This window comes from Parus major, chromosome 8, assembly GCF_001522545.3.
Source record: "Parus major isolate Abel chromosome 8, Parus_major1.1, whole genome shotgun sequence".
Taxonomy (NCBI): Eukaryota; Metazoa; Chordata; class Aves; order Passeriformes; family Paridae; genus Parus; species Parus major.
This window is the reverse complement of record NC_031777.1, coordinates 13681967-13697294: the sequence shown is the minus strand read 5'-3', so window position 1 is coordinate 13697294 and position 15328 is coordinate 13681967. Positions and strand designations below refer to the sequence as shown.

Genomic DNA, 15328 nt, shown 5'->3' with positions numbered 1-15328 from the left:
GCACATGAGGCTTGGGGAAAGAGAAGGAGGGGTGTTTGGAGTGATTACACTCAGCTGTTTGGTTTCATGGGTATGGTGGTATTTAGTCAAAGGTTGCACTTGATAATATTGGAGGTCTTTTGCAACCTCAGTGATTCTGTAATGGTGTTTGTCTTCCCAAGTCATGATTATGTGCAATGGAGCCTGGCTTTCCTGGAAATGACTAAGCCACCTGCCTGCCTGAATTCCTTGCTTTGCTTGTGTGTGTGTCTTTTACTTTCCCTATTAAACTGTTTTTATCTCAACCCACAAGTTTTCTCACTTTTACTTCTCTGATTCTCTCTGCCATCCTGCTCGGGGGAGTGAGTGGCTGTGTGGTACTCAGTTGCCAGCAGGCATTAAACCTTAACTGGTATAAAGATGAAGAATGATGATATAATAGCTCCAGTTGTCTTCTCTCCTATATAACCTAATGATTATCACTAGTGTTGGGAAATGAATTTTCAGAATTTATGATTCTCCAGGAAAAGAGGTAAGAGGGAAACAGGAATTGGGGCATGCAGATAATAACAGAAATAACTTCAACAGAGATATTCTTTCTCACCTTGTGTCTGATCTAATTATGACATGATTGTCCGCTGTTCTCTGGTATTTTACTGTATGGGCAAATGAGCCCATTTCTGAGATTTTACAGATCACAGATGAGAAAACATAGGTTAGCCTGAGCTTTCTTCTCAGTCTTGCTGTCTCCAATGTTTCCTGCACCAGATGCTCCCTTTATTACCAAACTATTCCTGCTGGGTGTTTGTTGAGGGGTGCTCACATGCAAAGAGGCAGGGGTCTCTGTTCTCACCTACTTCTGCTTGACAGATTCTTGAACAACAAACCGAATGAGTTATTGAGAAACAAGGTGACGTGCAAGCAAAGTGACCAGAAAAAGAGCATTTTATCTTCCTCTAAGTATGACTTCAACATTCTCGTTTTGGAAGTCTAATTTAAAAATAATTCAGTGCTTCACTGCTTAATTCTCTTGTGCTGTTGATGTGGGAGACTTCAGAGTGACAACGAAAATAAGGTAATAAAAGCAGACAATGACTTTGGTTATGTATTGTGTATCATAAATATTTGTGTCTCTGACTGGTTTCATTTTAGCTAGCTGAGGAAATATAACTTGCTGAAGGCGGTTACCTTTGTTCAAAGCCAACTGAGACAGCACCAGCACTCAGTAATTACAGCCATACAGTTTCCAGGAGACTCCTTCTTCACCAGCCCTGTCGTCTCATGTCCCCATTTGTAACACTGTTCATTATATTCAACCTGCTGCCGTCACTCCAGAGCTTTCAAAAGGTATTCTGTGGGCTATCGTGCTGCAGGACGTGGATAATGAAATAGTTAGACGTGACTTGTATTATAATCGGCTCACCTAACTTTCATTTGGCTTGAAAAGTAGACTTAATAAAAGCAAGAGTGAAAGGCATTTTATGTTTTTAATAAGGAGTCTCATGTGCTATAACCTGCTGTTTTTCATTGTGTGTCTCTTCTCATGGTTTCTTTTTGAAGCACCTGACAGAAGAAGAGCAGTGAATGTCTCTTAATCTTAAAGCTTTTTGAGAAACTGCAGCGGTAATCAACAGTACTCATCAGTAATTTCCAACTGCAGTAAGTGACTCAAAGTTTTTACATCTACATCTTATATTTTAAATGGATAATTATTTGTTAATGGTAAAGATAGTCCTCTTCATCAAAAACAAAACCAAAATATCTACACGCTCTAGAACAGCACATCTGTTTAATCACTTATAAGCAAATTTTTTTTCCAATATCTAATAATAAGTTTGTAGAAATCCCCCTATCCTTGCAGTATCTCCAGTTGTACTGTAAAAGAGCTAAAGGAGTTTGTGCTGCTCTGTTCTGTGGCGAGACAGAGCCATGCTCCACATCAAGCTTTAGAAATTCCTAGAGGAGCAATGAATAGAGACAAGTTCAAACACTGAAATCTGGGTGTGATAACCATCGGAAAATAGCTTCCTAATGTAAACCATAACTCTTTGTTGTAGTGCTGTTATCCTTGTTTGACTAGACAGTCATTGCTACAGGAGGTCCACCGTGTAGCTCCAGGGAAGTCCCATCCTTGCTTCTGTAGACCTGGATCAGTGTATGTGCCATAGCTCAGACGAGAGGCAGGATGTACATCTGTGGGCAGCATAAATTGAAGGTGAAGTGGAAATGCAGCCACTGTAGGAACTTCTAAATGGATACTTGATTTCTGAGGCCATATGCATAATGGTAGTGGAGTAGGTTCAATCAATGCAGGCATGACTGGTGGAATTGCAGAGAGCTGGCTAAAAAATACCCATCTTGCTCAATAAAAACCAGAGGTAGCGTTGGCCAGTGGTGGAAAGCTCTTTGAGGGGGGCAGCTGGTTTCCTGCCCCTTTGATTAAGAACATCTGGATATTGGTGCACACCTTCTTCACCTCCCAGCTCTCTTTCCACTTGTTCTGGGTACAGACCCAGAACTGTACCACCAGAAACACTACTTTCAGCTATGACTGTGAAGTCATGGTATTCAGTTTTTCTCCTTGTCACAGCTAATAGTCACATTTCCTGTAAACTTCAGACATCTACTTTGCACTTTCTACTTAATTTTAACCCCAGCTCCAGTTGGAACTAGTGGAACACTATTCTCCTCATAATATTGGTTGTGCAAAGTACACAGTAGTTTAGTAACCACTGCCTTCTCTTGACAGTTTTGATGGATTGGTTCAGGGACTTGTGTCAATACCTTGTTGTCTTTTTAGCTCTGCAAGAAGCAGGCAGTCACTGGCTGGATTTTCTAGGCTGTTTATATTTGGGAAAGGTATGTGTATGGAAGAAAAATATCTGTGATCATGCAAGTAGATCTTGCTTTTTATATTTATAAATGACCAGAGAAGTAATCAGAGACATCTTTTGAGTGCTTTAGACAGAGCTAGGCAAAAAAAAAAAAAATAAAAAAAAATTCAAGAAATCTTTTAGTTAAGTTTATTGCTGAAAAGAAGACCTGGAACGAGAGCCTTGGTCATGGTCTTTGGAACCACGCTGGTGTCTTTTAGCTCTGATCCACCCCCTCCCCCTGAAAACCTATTACTTGTCATCACTTTCCCACTAACAGTTTCCAAGATTTCCTAAACTCCTTTCAGCTGCACTCACACATGACTACTCACTGACCCTTGTAATCCATCCTGTCACTCACAACCTATTCTGCAGATGCAGCAAAACCATGTTTTCTCTTCCCTGGTGAAATGCCTTCAGCTGGTGGAGCCCAGCCGTGCCTCGGTGGCCCTTTAACCACTTCCACTTGCTCTGACCTCTTATTCTCAGCTTTGCAGTTGTTATGGTTGGCACAGGTATGGTCTGTTTTCAGTTTCTTTAGCCAGGCAGTGTTTGTGCAGTGTGAAAGGGAACGCTGCCTCACTGCATTAAATGATCTAGCTGTTGAAAGAACTGTATTTAATTACAGGATATTGAATGAAGTTTGATTTGTCATATTGTGTACTGACTAGTGGATGTAATAATGAATCTTTTCTGCAATTATACAAGTTAATAACATTTCTATTGACTACAGTTTCAGGAAAGGTCTGTGGTGAGAGATATTTAGTCTGTTGAAGTCAGTGACACAAGTCTGCTTGAATTCAGCAACACCAAGATTTAACAACTAACTGACAAATCAGATGAAAAATAACAGTGAAATGATCTGATCATTTACAGGTTATTCTTATGCTTCCTCAAGTTGCCAAAGCTTTATATGATACTTAAATAAATTTGGCAGGTCTTCTTCTCTACAGCTGTGGCTGTGTGCTATATCCTTCGCAGCCAGAGGTATTTCTGGACCTGTACCACCAGTGGTGGCCAATACCTCTGCAGTAGTGTGCATCCCTATTTAAAAAAAAAAAACCAGACAATTGAAAGATTGGACTAAATCCAGAAGTGGTGTATGTGGAAATGAGTTGTTGCTCATACCCTGTGTAGGAGGACTGCTGGACACTGAGGTGGACATAATTCGCTCTCTTTAGGGGTTGGTCTGAGTTACTTCTGGGAGAGCTACTGCTCCTTGGAAATGTCAATCAGTTTTCATTTTAATTACATGCCTGATTGAATTCAAAACTGGCATTTAATATTGACACTGCGCATGAACTGACATGTCATTATACACATGCTAACCTAGATTTATAAAATAATAAAATCATTGTGGTTTAAATTCCCACAAAATATTGATGGAAAAAGTGTCATACACTTACAGGAGTAGCTTACTTGCTGATGTGTTTGCCATTTTTTACTGACCTTATTGTGAATGCAACCTTGCTGCAGGCTCCTGCAAATTGGAGCTCTGCTACAGTATTTCTGTTCAGTTAATACCTGCAGAGCCACATATTTACTGGAAGAGCACTCTATTCTTCCTCCCTTCCTTCTGGAATACATTACCCTAATAACCAAAATGACAGTCTAGAATAATATGTCTTTATTTATTGATGTATTTCTTGCTTCTGCTCTGTGATAAGAGGCACAGTGATTTCATTCAAGCAGGGTATGACACTGACAATTTCTTTCTACTTCAGTGTTCATCTATGTGAAGGAAAACCAGTCTGAGTCAAGAAGAAAGAGTTTCCCTTTATTTGCTGTGCTAAAATAAAGCTCTGCTAAGGGAACATGAAGGCTGCAAAGGCACGCTTTCAGTAGAGGGAGGAGATTCCAGGATTAACACGGTCAGTGTCATGTTTTAGGACTTTCATACTCATGCATTATAATACTGCCTTTTGTTAGAATTTGCATACTATTTCAGTTGTACAGTAATGCTCATAATGCCATTTCAGTTTAAAATGGTTTTCAATTATGAGGACGGTAGGTCTTTTGGGGAATACTAAAGACAGAAGTCTGACTTTTGTAATTTCTGAGCCAGAAATGGTGGAAAGATTGAAGGAAGACAGAGTGGTATTCATGTGGAAAAATGGGGGTTTTTCTGGTACTGGGGTGTTACTTTTCTCCTAGAGGTAAAAACTTGGAACTGGAAATGAGATTAATTTGTGGCAGATCCTCCACTGTAAATCAATTACTAATTAAAAAAGAAATGAAGCAGCTGAATGGAATTATTGTCCAGCTTGGAAAAAGAACAAGTGTTTGATCTTTGACTTGGATCTCTTTAGTTTCATTTTTTGTTTCTTTATTTCTCTGATTATGGTATTTGGTAATTTTAGGGATGTCTCTGAATTTTTTTACATCAAATTATTATTTTATTCTTGTGGCAACAGTGCCTCTTTTATTAACTCACTGAAATAATCATACTACAGCTATGTGTGTGATTGAATGTCTAAGTCTTGATAATGCACTTAAATAGAAAGCCATGCTTTTAGAAGAGGCTGAATGCTCATAGATTCCCCAATTCTTGACTTTGTGTTGGTTTCCCTATCTTGGTTACCTGAACTGTAGCTTGGTTCCCTCCTGGAAGGAATTTCCTTTTGTGGTGGGTACAGACAGTATTATGCTGGTGAGTTCTGTGTATTTAGGAAAAGAAAAATATGAAAAGAAAGAAATGCTATGTCTGGAAAAAAATGATTTTTAATTTGGGCCTGAATTATCAAACTTTATATTAATAGTGTGCAGGGAATTTCAACATTTGTGTTTCAAGGTAGCAAGACAGGATGACAGCTAGAGAAACAATCTAAGAAATTTAATAAAAATAGTATTTTAGGCATTTACATGGGGAAAAAAGAACAAGTAGAAATATGTCTCTGAGCAGATAAAGTCATGTTGTCCTGAAAGGATCCTGTCAGATTGAGGCTGTGAAGAAATACAGATGAGTTGTTCCAAGTTGTTTTGGGCAGTATGTATCAGGGTTATTAAAGCCAACCAACCTTCAGATACAGTGAAAAATTAATTTTCCAACATTGTAGAAAGTGAGAGAGGAACTGAAACTATGAAATCTGTGTTTGAATGTAAAGAGGACACAGAAATTGAAGGAGAACAGACCTGAGATGCTAAGGGAGGCACAGGGAGCTTGTAATGATCTTGTCACTTATATTCCACAGTAATGTGCAGTTCTTCCCTTCCTGCAGAGATTTCTATTGAAATGACCCATATCTAGACTGTTTTAATAAACCTGCTGGTAATTAGTTGGGCCTGAGTTGCTTTCTGAGATTTGCTTTGGAAAGAAAAATAGAACTAGCTGTTCTCAGTGAAATGAACTTGGTGTTTGATCACAGAATGGGCTGAGTTAGAATAAAAAGTTCAATATTTGACATTTGGGGAAAAAAAATAAAGAATCTCTGAACTGGCTCTGAAGAAGGAGCAAATTAATTTATTGTTTCTTTGGGTTGGTAAATAGAAGTATTGCAGTTTGTATGAAAGAGAATACTTTACATTTCTCTTGAAAAGAACAGAAAAACAATGTTAGAGGAGCAATGCAGAGGGAGTTCAGAGGCATTGGAATATGTGCTAGGAGTTGAAAGTAAGAGGCATTTCAGTTCGATAAGTCATTTATAAATAGCATTGAAATAAAATAATGATCTTTTAAGAACAAACATGTTACGCATTTTGAAGAGGTAACTTTTAAAATAGTTCAATAGTTTTCATGTGATTAATTGCTTTGGAGTTGAAACCTAATAGATATTTTTGCCTTCCTTTTTAGTAGTGTCAAAGGGAGAAATATAATGAACGCTTAAGGAAACAGCAAGACAGAGTGTGTTTCTCTAATTCTTTCCAAAATTATGTATAATTTTACTAATGTTATTGTTCTCCACCCTCCCACCCCCTCTTTTTATAGATGTACATGGATTAATGTGTTAAAATGGAAATTTGATTTAGGGCTAAGAAAACTATTTCCATGGAAATAACAACATTGTTGATGGCCTTTGGTTTGGGAAGCATTCCAGAAAATGCAATCCATCAGTTTTTCTTCAGTCTAGACACTGGCCAGAAATAATGATCACTTTTGCAAATGAGTGCAGTATTAATAGGAGCCTTTGTATCTGGACTTCATTATTTTGAACAGCAGCAGTTTATGGGGGTGTGTGTGTATATGTATATATATGTATATATGTGTGTGTGTGTGTATACACATACATATACAGATACAGAGATAAAAAATTTGTGTTAGGATTTTTTTCATCATGTCAGTTTTCTTAAGAGACAGTAGATATTCATGAAATTTTCTTTGAGCATCTTTTAGTCTGCAGACTGTTCAGCATCACTTATTCTTAGCCATTTATCTAGTTTTGGTCAAGTAAGAACGAAGAAGCACTGACTATATAAGTGTACATGATCTTGTGTGGGACTAATGGCTTTCTTGAGATTAATAAGGAGCAAAAATGTAAATAAATCTAACTCATTTAAGAGTTAAGGATAGTCTCACAATGAAAAGTTAAAATTTGTGTTCTGGTTTCAGAGTCACCAATGGACACATACTGATGGTGCTGGGACAACCAAGAAGTTGCACTTCATCTTGGCTAGAAGCAAGGTAGTGAGTGGGCTTCTGTCTGATTCTCTTGGGAACTTCCAAATGGCAAAACCAACATGAGAAATGTAAATCCACCTCAATCTGGTATAATGATGTGTACTTATTTATTAAGGAAAATATTCAAAGTCCTTTAAGTGCTGGCATTAGATTGTAATATTTGCAGTAATATGTATGAAACTCATGGACAAGAGGCCATTGTTAAGCCTTAAAAAAAAATAAATTAAGCATAAAAGATGTCAAGGCATTTTCTTAAATGTCAGTGTATATAAAACAGTATTTATAAAACCTTTGTAAATTACAGTCTTTACTGATGAGGCATATTCATATTGATGTTCAATTTATATACCCAGGAGACCAATTTATTTCGCTACCTCGGTGCTAACTGTTTCCATTGACATCCAGATCTGCTCTGACCAAGCAACTGTGACAAGTGGTTTATTGAACTGTAAACGGGCACTGTCTGACTCTAAACAATGGCTTTATCTAATTATGAAGCCCCATGCACCATTTCGGTCCAGTGTTGTTCGTTATACAAACAAGATTTTAATGTCATTGGAAAATTAATTTAAGTCTGGCTTCACCTTGCTACAGTGAAAGGTAGTCTGCATTGTGACTTTATAAGCTGGTGGCTCGCATCTGAAGGGAGCTGACTGGGATGTTCTGACTGGAGTTTGTTGGACTATGAATACTTGAGAGGGCAAAAGTGAACTGCTTAGAAGAACATCTAAAGGAAAGCGAATAACTGAACAAAATCTATTGCTTATGCTTTAAATGAATCTGATATTATCAAGATGATTTTTTAAGAATAACATTGATAGAAGAAATATAGGTGTACTTGTAGAAAGGAAAATTGGATCCTCAAGAAGAAGCTAACTGTGAGGCTTGGAACTACTAGCAGAAATTGAATAGGCCCACTTGAAAAGAACACCATTATTGTACCTATTGCTTTGTCAGAAGATAGTTGATTTCAATCAAAGCTTTTGTTTTCACCTGTCAGTAAGTCAGCTTCTTCAAGAACATTCACCCATAACCACAGAAAAAATTCAGAGGGTTGACTTTATTGCTGTAGGAAAAAAAAAATAAAAAATATGGGACCATATGTGTATATTGCAGAACTGAAGAAGAATGATATTTTAATGTCCTAGTAACATTCATGATACATTTGTGAGTGAGAACAAATTTCCTTTCCAGTGAGAATTTGCACAAACAGTGGTTTGTAAGCAAAATTCACTTAATTCCTTTTTATCACTGAGAACTGTTTGGATTGCTTTTTGAGGCATTGCATAATGATCTTGTATAATTGGTTTCACATGTTAAGTCCCTATTGGTAGTTTCACTGTGATTTTCTTATGAAATATGAAACTCTTAAAAATTTAATGGTGAATTAATATTAATTTAATAAAATATTTCAATATTAAATTTATTAATATTTCATCTATATGGCTATGCAGATTTTTGAAAGCCACTCCAGTGTTGTCTGGCAAACTACTTGGTTATACAAAGACCATTTAGAAATTTCTTGGCTCATGTGGTTTCTGCGCAGTAATCAGGCTGCCTGGGTCATTGGTTATTTTTATTCACCCTCCAGAGTGAATGTAAATGAGGTGCAGGAAATGGAGAAGCTAAAGAAAGTTTACCAAGTCTGACAAAGTCTGTAGTTTTACTGTGTCTGGCTAGAATACACACTTAAAAGGAGCCCTGCATGATTTTGCAGGTTAATCTCTGTTCACAGCAGGGTCTGACTCGTATCAAGCCTGCCATGCTCAGGCACCTGAGGGCTGTCACTGACAAGGGGCTGCCAGGATGGACTGCCACCGATCAGGTCTAAATGAGTCAGTTGCACAGAGCTGATAAAGCCGGAGATTTACTGAAGTAGACAGGCCCGTGCTAAAACAAGCTCCTCTCTGGATTGAAGCCCTGTCACTTTAATCACTCATCTCCCCCTGTCAGGCACAGCCAGCGGAGAGCGCAGGGGGAGCGGCTGAGGGTGGCACTGGCTGGTGGCTGGGCCAGTGCAGGGTGTCTCCCTGCTGGCCCAGGACTGTGCTGGGCAGAGGCGATGCCATGGCACGGTGCTGGGGGTGTTCTGCAGCCCACCTGCAGTCCAAGAGGTGATAAGCACTGCTAAAGGAGGACTGGTTTTTCCAGGCGATCTGTGCCTTCTCCTGTGTTTTTATTACAACATCATTCTTGTGTCCCAACTGTGCTTTTCAGAATCTGGAACAGTCTCCTGGACAATAACTCAGCTCTTCCATCTCTATTATCTCTATTGCCATACAGAGCTGTAGTTGTAAATATCCGAGTTGTGTAACAACATTTTGAACCTACAATCAACGGTGACTATTGATACAGTAAGGAATATTCAAAGTAAGGGATTTTTTGGTCCACGAAATTTCAGTTTCCTAGTCTGTACTTTACGCACAGAAATCAAAATCCATGAACAAACAAGACATAATGACAAATTGTGAAAATGCATGAAAAATAGCTTTGACCTTAGAAGCTCCCAAACTGCAACAGACAGATCTACTTGCCAAAGCCAGAAGTAGTCTATTGAATCATGTAGGCACCAGAAAGTTAGCTCAAGTGCTAATTAAGTATGGTCATCTTAAAAGAATTCATGCTTCATCCTGGCAAGATGCCCATAAGGAAAAGCGAGATCTGTCACAGTCTTGCAGACTGTAGTAATTAAGGTTTAAAATACTTCCTAGTCTAAAACAAGAATAGTTCAGACAGAGCTAACTGTTTAAACAGCATCCCTTATGAACTGACACTGCTTTTCTATTTCAGACTGGCATGTTTTAACTCTTTTTTATTATTGGCATCTGTGCAAAATGTAGAGAAAAACAGAAATTAGGATTTCTGAATATTGCATTTCTTCTCACATTCCAACCTGTGAATTCTGGAAGAGGGAGACCTCCATCAATGCTTTAGTCATATTGCTTTGAGCAGTGACTAAATACAAAATGAAAGGTCATGCTGATTGCATATGCCCCTGACTTAAATAGGATAAACACGTTGTATGTGAGTATGATCTCCCAGTATAATTTTGGATACCATCTTGAGATCTCTGAACTCTCACAATCTATTTTCTATCCAAAAAGGTCAGTCTAAGGGTGCAAGGTATTCAGGGGCCCAAGATCATGAACCTTTTTGTAGTGCACTATTAGTCTGTGTTACATTTCTGGAGTAATCCAATATTTGTCTCAAAAAAATCTTCCCTCTGGCATAGTCATTCTGCTGTCATAAGAGTTTAGTTTTCTGTGATCTTGGTGGTATTTAACAATAAGGTCTGAACTGTATGTTTAGCAGAAGCTGTGGGAACATGGATGTCAAGTCCATTAATCACAGAAAAATAAAAAAAAATTCTCCTGGCTGGCATGTCAACCAAGGATTAGCTGTGTCCTCACTGCAAAACCTATTTAAACAATGCACAGATTAGGTCAGCTAGTCCTTCTGCCCTGAGACTTTTTGGGAGGAGCTGGCAGTTACAGCTTACAGCTCTTGGGTCTGTGTATAGATGTGTGGCTGGAAGACCATAGGCTACTCCTGTGTAGTGCTTGCTCTCTGATGCCAGGCTGGTGCAATTGCAGTAAATCAATGTCAAACGCATGCTCCAAGAAGCAGATGAATGCATGAGATGGAAGAGTGTCAGCAGCACTCTGATAGCAGCTTATGAGCATCTTTCTGTTACTCAGCAATTCATTTTTGGTCTGACTTTATTTAAAAGGTAAATATTAGGTGTATATATTTATTAAAAGATAAATAAGATTAATTTATTAGCATGTTTTCTAAATATTTTCTCATATACTGAAAAGATTAATTTTTTGCAGTGATGATGTGACTTTCATATAAGCATGTCTTTGGGCACACGAGGAAATTGAGGAAATGCTACAGAATTTTTTTCTGGATCTGCTGCTTTGGTTTGTCTAGTGAAAACAGGCAGTGTCTCTTTTGGTGGGCCTGGTGACCTATCTCTGTCTTTCAAGTGATGCTGTGCTGGTGATTTGTGGTGGGTGAACTAAATGACTTTTTGTTTTTATCTGGTTAAAAAGGTCACAAAAATGTCTTGCAATCCTCTGTTGTGAAAAAAACCTTTTATTTTTCTCTACTGCAGCTCTCAATCAATGTGGCTGTTCTGCATGGTTGACAACATATCTCCAGAATCCCATTACTATGCAAAGTAATTTCAAATTATTTTGCAAATAAAGTGCTCAGACTCTGTTGGATTTCCTGACTTTCTGGAGTTATCGTAAATTCTCAGAACCATTTGGCCCCATTCATTTTCATTTGCAGAATTATCAGTAATATGGAAATCAGTGTTAATTATTTCTCTAGCCACTATTGTCAGCACTAGCCAAAAGTGACATTTTAAATCTTTGTTTTATTTGCAGTTCTGGTATAGAGGCACTCATTCAGCATGGTGATCTATGTCTCTGGCCTCTTCACTGGCCATCTAACTCCAGGCTGCCCAGGAGGTCAGTGGGAAGCAGAGCTGGGTGGGATATTCTCACTCCAGTAATAAATGCAGCAACATCTTCTCCCTGTCTGGCGCTGGCCTGGGTTTCCAGGAGCTTCTCAAGGTGCCTGCCTCAAACCGTATGCCTCAATACGTACAATTAACGTATGGCATTAGTTACCTTTCATCCAGGGCTGGCAAATTCTGTCCCCTTCACTAACTGCAAGGGTAGCTGGACCCAGCTCCAGCAAGCTCTGTGCATGTTCAGCCTTGCTGGCTTTGGAACTGGCTCTGGACCAGGATGTTAGATAAAGGATGCGGGAGACACGCGCAGGCTGTAGCTCGCAGCACCAGCTTCTGGGTGCGTGCTGAGAAGGCCTTTCATTCACATTTGTCCTCTTGGTATAAAGAATTTCTAAGGTATGCCCTTCACTTCATAGTTTGACACATTGAGATTTATATTTAAAATTCAATTATACATTTATTAAAAGGTTGAGGCAGAATATGAATATGTAAAGTGAGAATTGAAATTAAATGTCATATTAGGGTTTGCTTTAGGGTCTGCAAAATTTGGTGTACCTAGAATATGGCTTTAAAATCTATAGCAGCCTTAATGAGTTTTCAATATACCTGTAATTTTGAAGCTCTTGAGAAAAGTAAAAATTTTTCATTTTTGTTATACAATGAATGACAGGCCAAGCAGAACAAGTTCCGAAATTTGATATTTTTTCAAAGAACCACATATATATATATATAGTAAAATGATGACAATGGAACTTGTTTATTAAACTAATGTAGTGATTTTATCACTTCATTCTTGGTATCTTAGTACCTGATATTAGCCTGGAATGGTTGTCATAGTAACAGAACACACTGTTCCTTTAATTTGACCTTAAGTTCAAGCCCTGCTGTTGTGGCAGAAATGCCAAGAACACCTCCACTTTTATTAAAAAAAATCCTATCAAATACAGGCAAAGACAAAAACGGCTGAAAAGGAAGGACAATCTGACATGACATTGTGAGGCCAAAAAAGGGAAGAGCTTTATTTTAACTAGGGGACCAAGAAGTAAAAAACTGTTAGGATGCATTCACTGTTGACAGTGGGTTCTCTGTTTAGGCTGACTTGCTCCACCACCATTATATTCATTAGTCCCAGTAGAAGTGGTTTCCCTTTAAAAATTTGCTTTAATTTATATATTTTGAGGGCCTGTTGGATTTGCTCTCAGAAAAGCAGCATTGACCAAACTGGCCAAGTACCAAGGCAACAAATGGTCGAAGAGGTCAGAAGAGGTTTGGATTAGGGTCTGGCCAGAGGAGAGTTCCTGCTGGCTAATGTTTAGGGATTTCTGTATTGTTTCTATCTAACCTATAACTCCACATGACTTTGTGGTCAGTGATGTTTTTGAGGCTCTGATCCACAACCTGATGGAATCCATTTGCTCTTGGAAGGAGCTCAGAAAATGGAGAAATTCTTGGTATTGTTGGAGGAGATGACATTTCCTGAGGCCAGCTAGTGAGATGAGAAAGTAGAAAAGATGATCTCAAAGAATACTCTGCAAGTCAGAGCAATGGAGTTTGAAAACATATATTGTGCTGAAGGAGTAGCAGTAATGCTGTTGTAATCTTTGGAAAGATTATGGACACAACATAAATCTGTGTTGCAGTAGAAAGGGTAAAACGTGCCTTGCTGGCTTTGTGTCCACGTGCTGTGCTGCTCTCGCTTTGTCATTTTTGTAGCTTCAAGGAAGATGTCTGCTTCAAATACCCTTGGTGATCTAAACTGGACTAGGTTTTCAAGAAATGATTGAGATAACAGTTTATAATCTCCAATGTTCAATTTCAGAACTGTGGGAATGACTTAAAAACAAAAAGCTCACAACTTGAACAGACCTAATGAGATCTTGGTGCTGTTCACTGCATGGGAGCTCATGCTTTGCACCTGTCCAGAGGCTGTGCTTTGCCAAGTCATGCAGCAGCTGCTCTATTTTTGTTATTTATTGCTGCTGAACTTCAGCAGGCAGCATTTTCAGAATGATGTGTGTCATCCATGCTGCAGTACATCTGCACATTGCCCACATCAGCAACTGTTTGGCCAAATCAAGGTGGGTTGGGTGGCTGGTTGCCTCTTTAGAGTTGAGGGACACAACTGTGGGACCTCTGTTTATCCATGCAATACTGTCCTGGTCAGGCTGTTGGCTGTTGACTGAGGACTGTCTCAAGATTAAAAAAAATAGGGGTGAACTTCAGCAGTCTGTATGCAGTGGTCATTTGTGATTGGTGTAAAACTCTTCTAATACCCAAAGCATTCTATCAGGACTGGGCACTGATGGCAAGCATGAGTTAAACACTAAATCTTTCATGCATGGTTGTGCTAGAAGCCAAAAATCTGGGAAAAACATGCTGAGGGCAACATGGGCTTGGCTGATCCACAAGAGCTGGCAAACTGGGACTTGAGGACAAACACGGCAGGGGACCCTTGGAGTGGTACCATCCTGCAGTGCCCTCACACAGTGGCTGGGGCTGGCCCAGAACAGTAACTGAGGTCAGGCACACAGCAGTAGTTGCCAGGCAAGTGCACGGTGATGAAGCAAGTCTGATGTCCAGAGCAGATAAATCCTAGGGTAATGAAGAAATGTAATCTGGATGAGTTTTCAAGGTCATTTACTGCCCTAAAGATTTAGTGGTTCAATTTTCACACTGCTGTGGACTAGAAGCATGAAACCTTTGTGGGTATGTGGTTGGTTCCCCCAGGTCCCTCTTTGAGACTTACAACTATTTTGGAGCATAACCAAAAGCTGTGAGTTACTAGTCTATTGTTGCATTTACTCAGAACAAAGTGATAGGGAGAATTCTGTGTCCTGGAGAATTATCTTTGCCTCCAAAGAGTAAAATATGACTACAAATAAGTTTGCAAGTATCATTCTATCATCAGTAATTTTCAGTTGAAGATAATGAGAACAAAGTATAAATAACCTAATTATTAGCGTTCTTCCTAACACAAATTATGCCTTGTGAATTCTGATCTTACAGAAAATAGATGGCAAAAAAAGACACAACACAACAAGTACAAGCATGTGAGAGTTACTTTGTTCTGTTCTAATAGTAGATCATCTTAGGTTTATTTGCTATGCAGTGTGCCCTTTGATAAAGCTAAAACACTCCAACTTAGTCCTCTTTTCCATATTTTCATGGCTGTGATATAAGCTTGTGTTTTATTTCACAGTAGTGATCTGAACACCAGTGTCAAATAAAAAGGCATCACCCAATGTTGATTGCTTCTAATGTTTCTTTTGAAGATGCTCAACTCTCCTCTTCCTCTCTAAAAGTGAGTTCCAGATCTCATCCTATCACTTGTACTTTTTTAGTCCCTCACAAAGGACATGAGCACCCACTATCAAAGAT

General features: G+C 38.8%; 1 long non-coding RNA gene across 4 annotated transcripts in view; it reads left to right on the top strand.

Moving 5' to 3' along the window:
* Positions 1-330: 330 nt before the first annotated feature.
* Positions 331-15328, top strand: part of LOC117244797 — an 82027-nt gene continuing 67029 nt past the window's right edge. For 2 of the 4 annotated variants that reach the window (XR_004498559.1, XR_004498558.1), the window contains exons 1-5: positions 331-511; positions 850-1054; positions 1540-1638; positions 4577-4723; positions 7399-7470. This is a non-coding gene — a long non-coding RNA (uncharacterized LOC117244797). Of the gene's footprint in view, positions 512-849; positions 1055-1539; positions 1639-4576; positions 4724-7398; positions 8873-15328 lie in introns of those variants that run through there. The other 2 variants (XR_004498560.1, XR_004498557.1) reach the window with 2 other exon arrangements.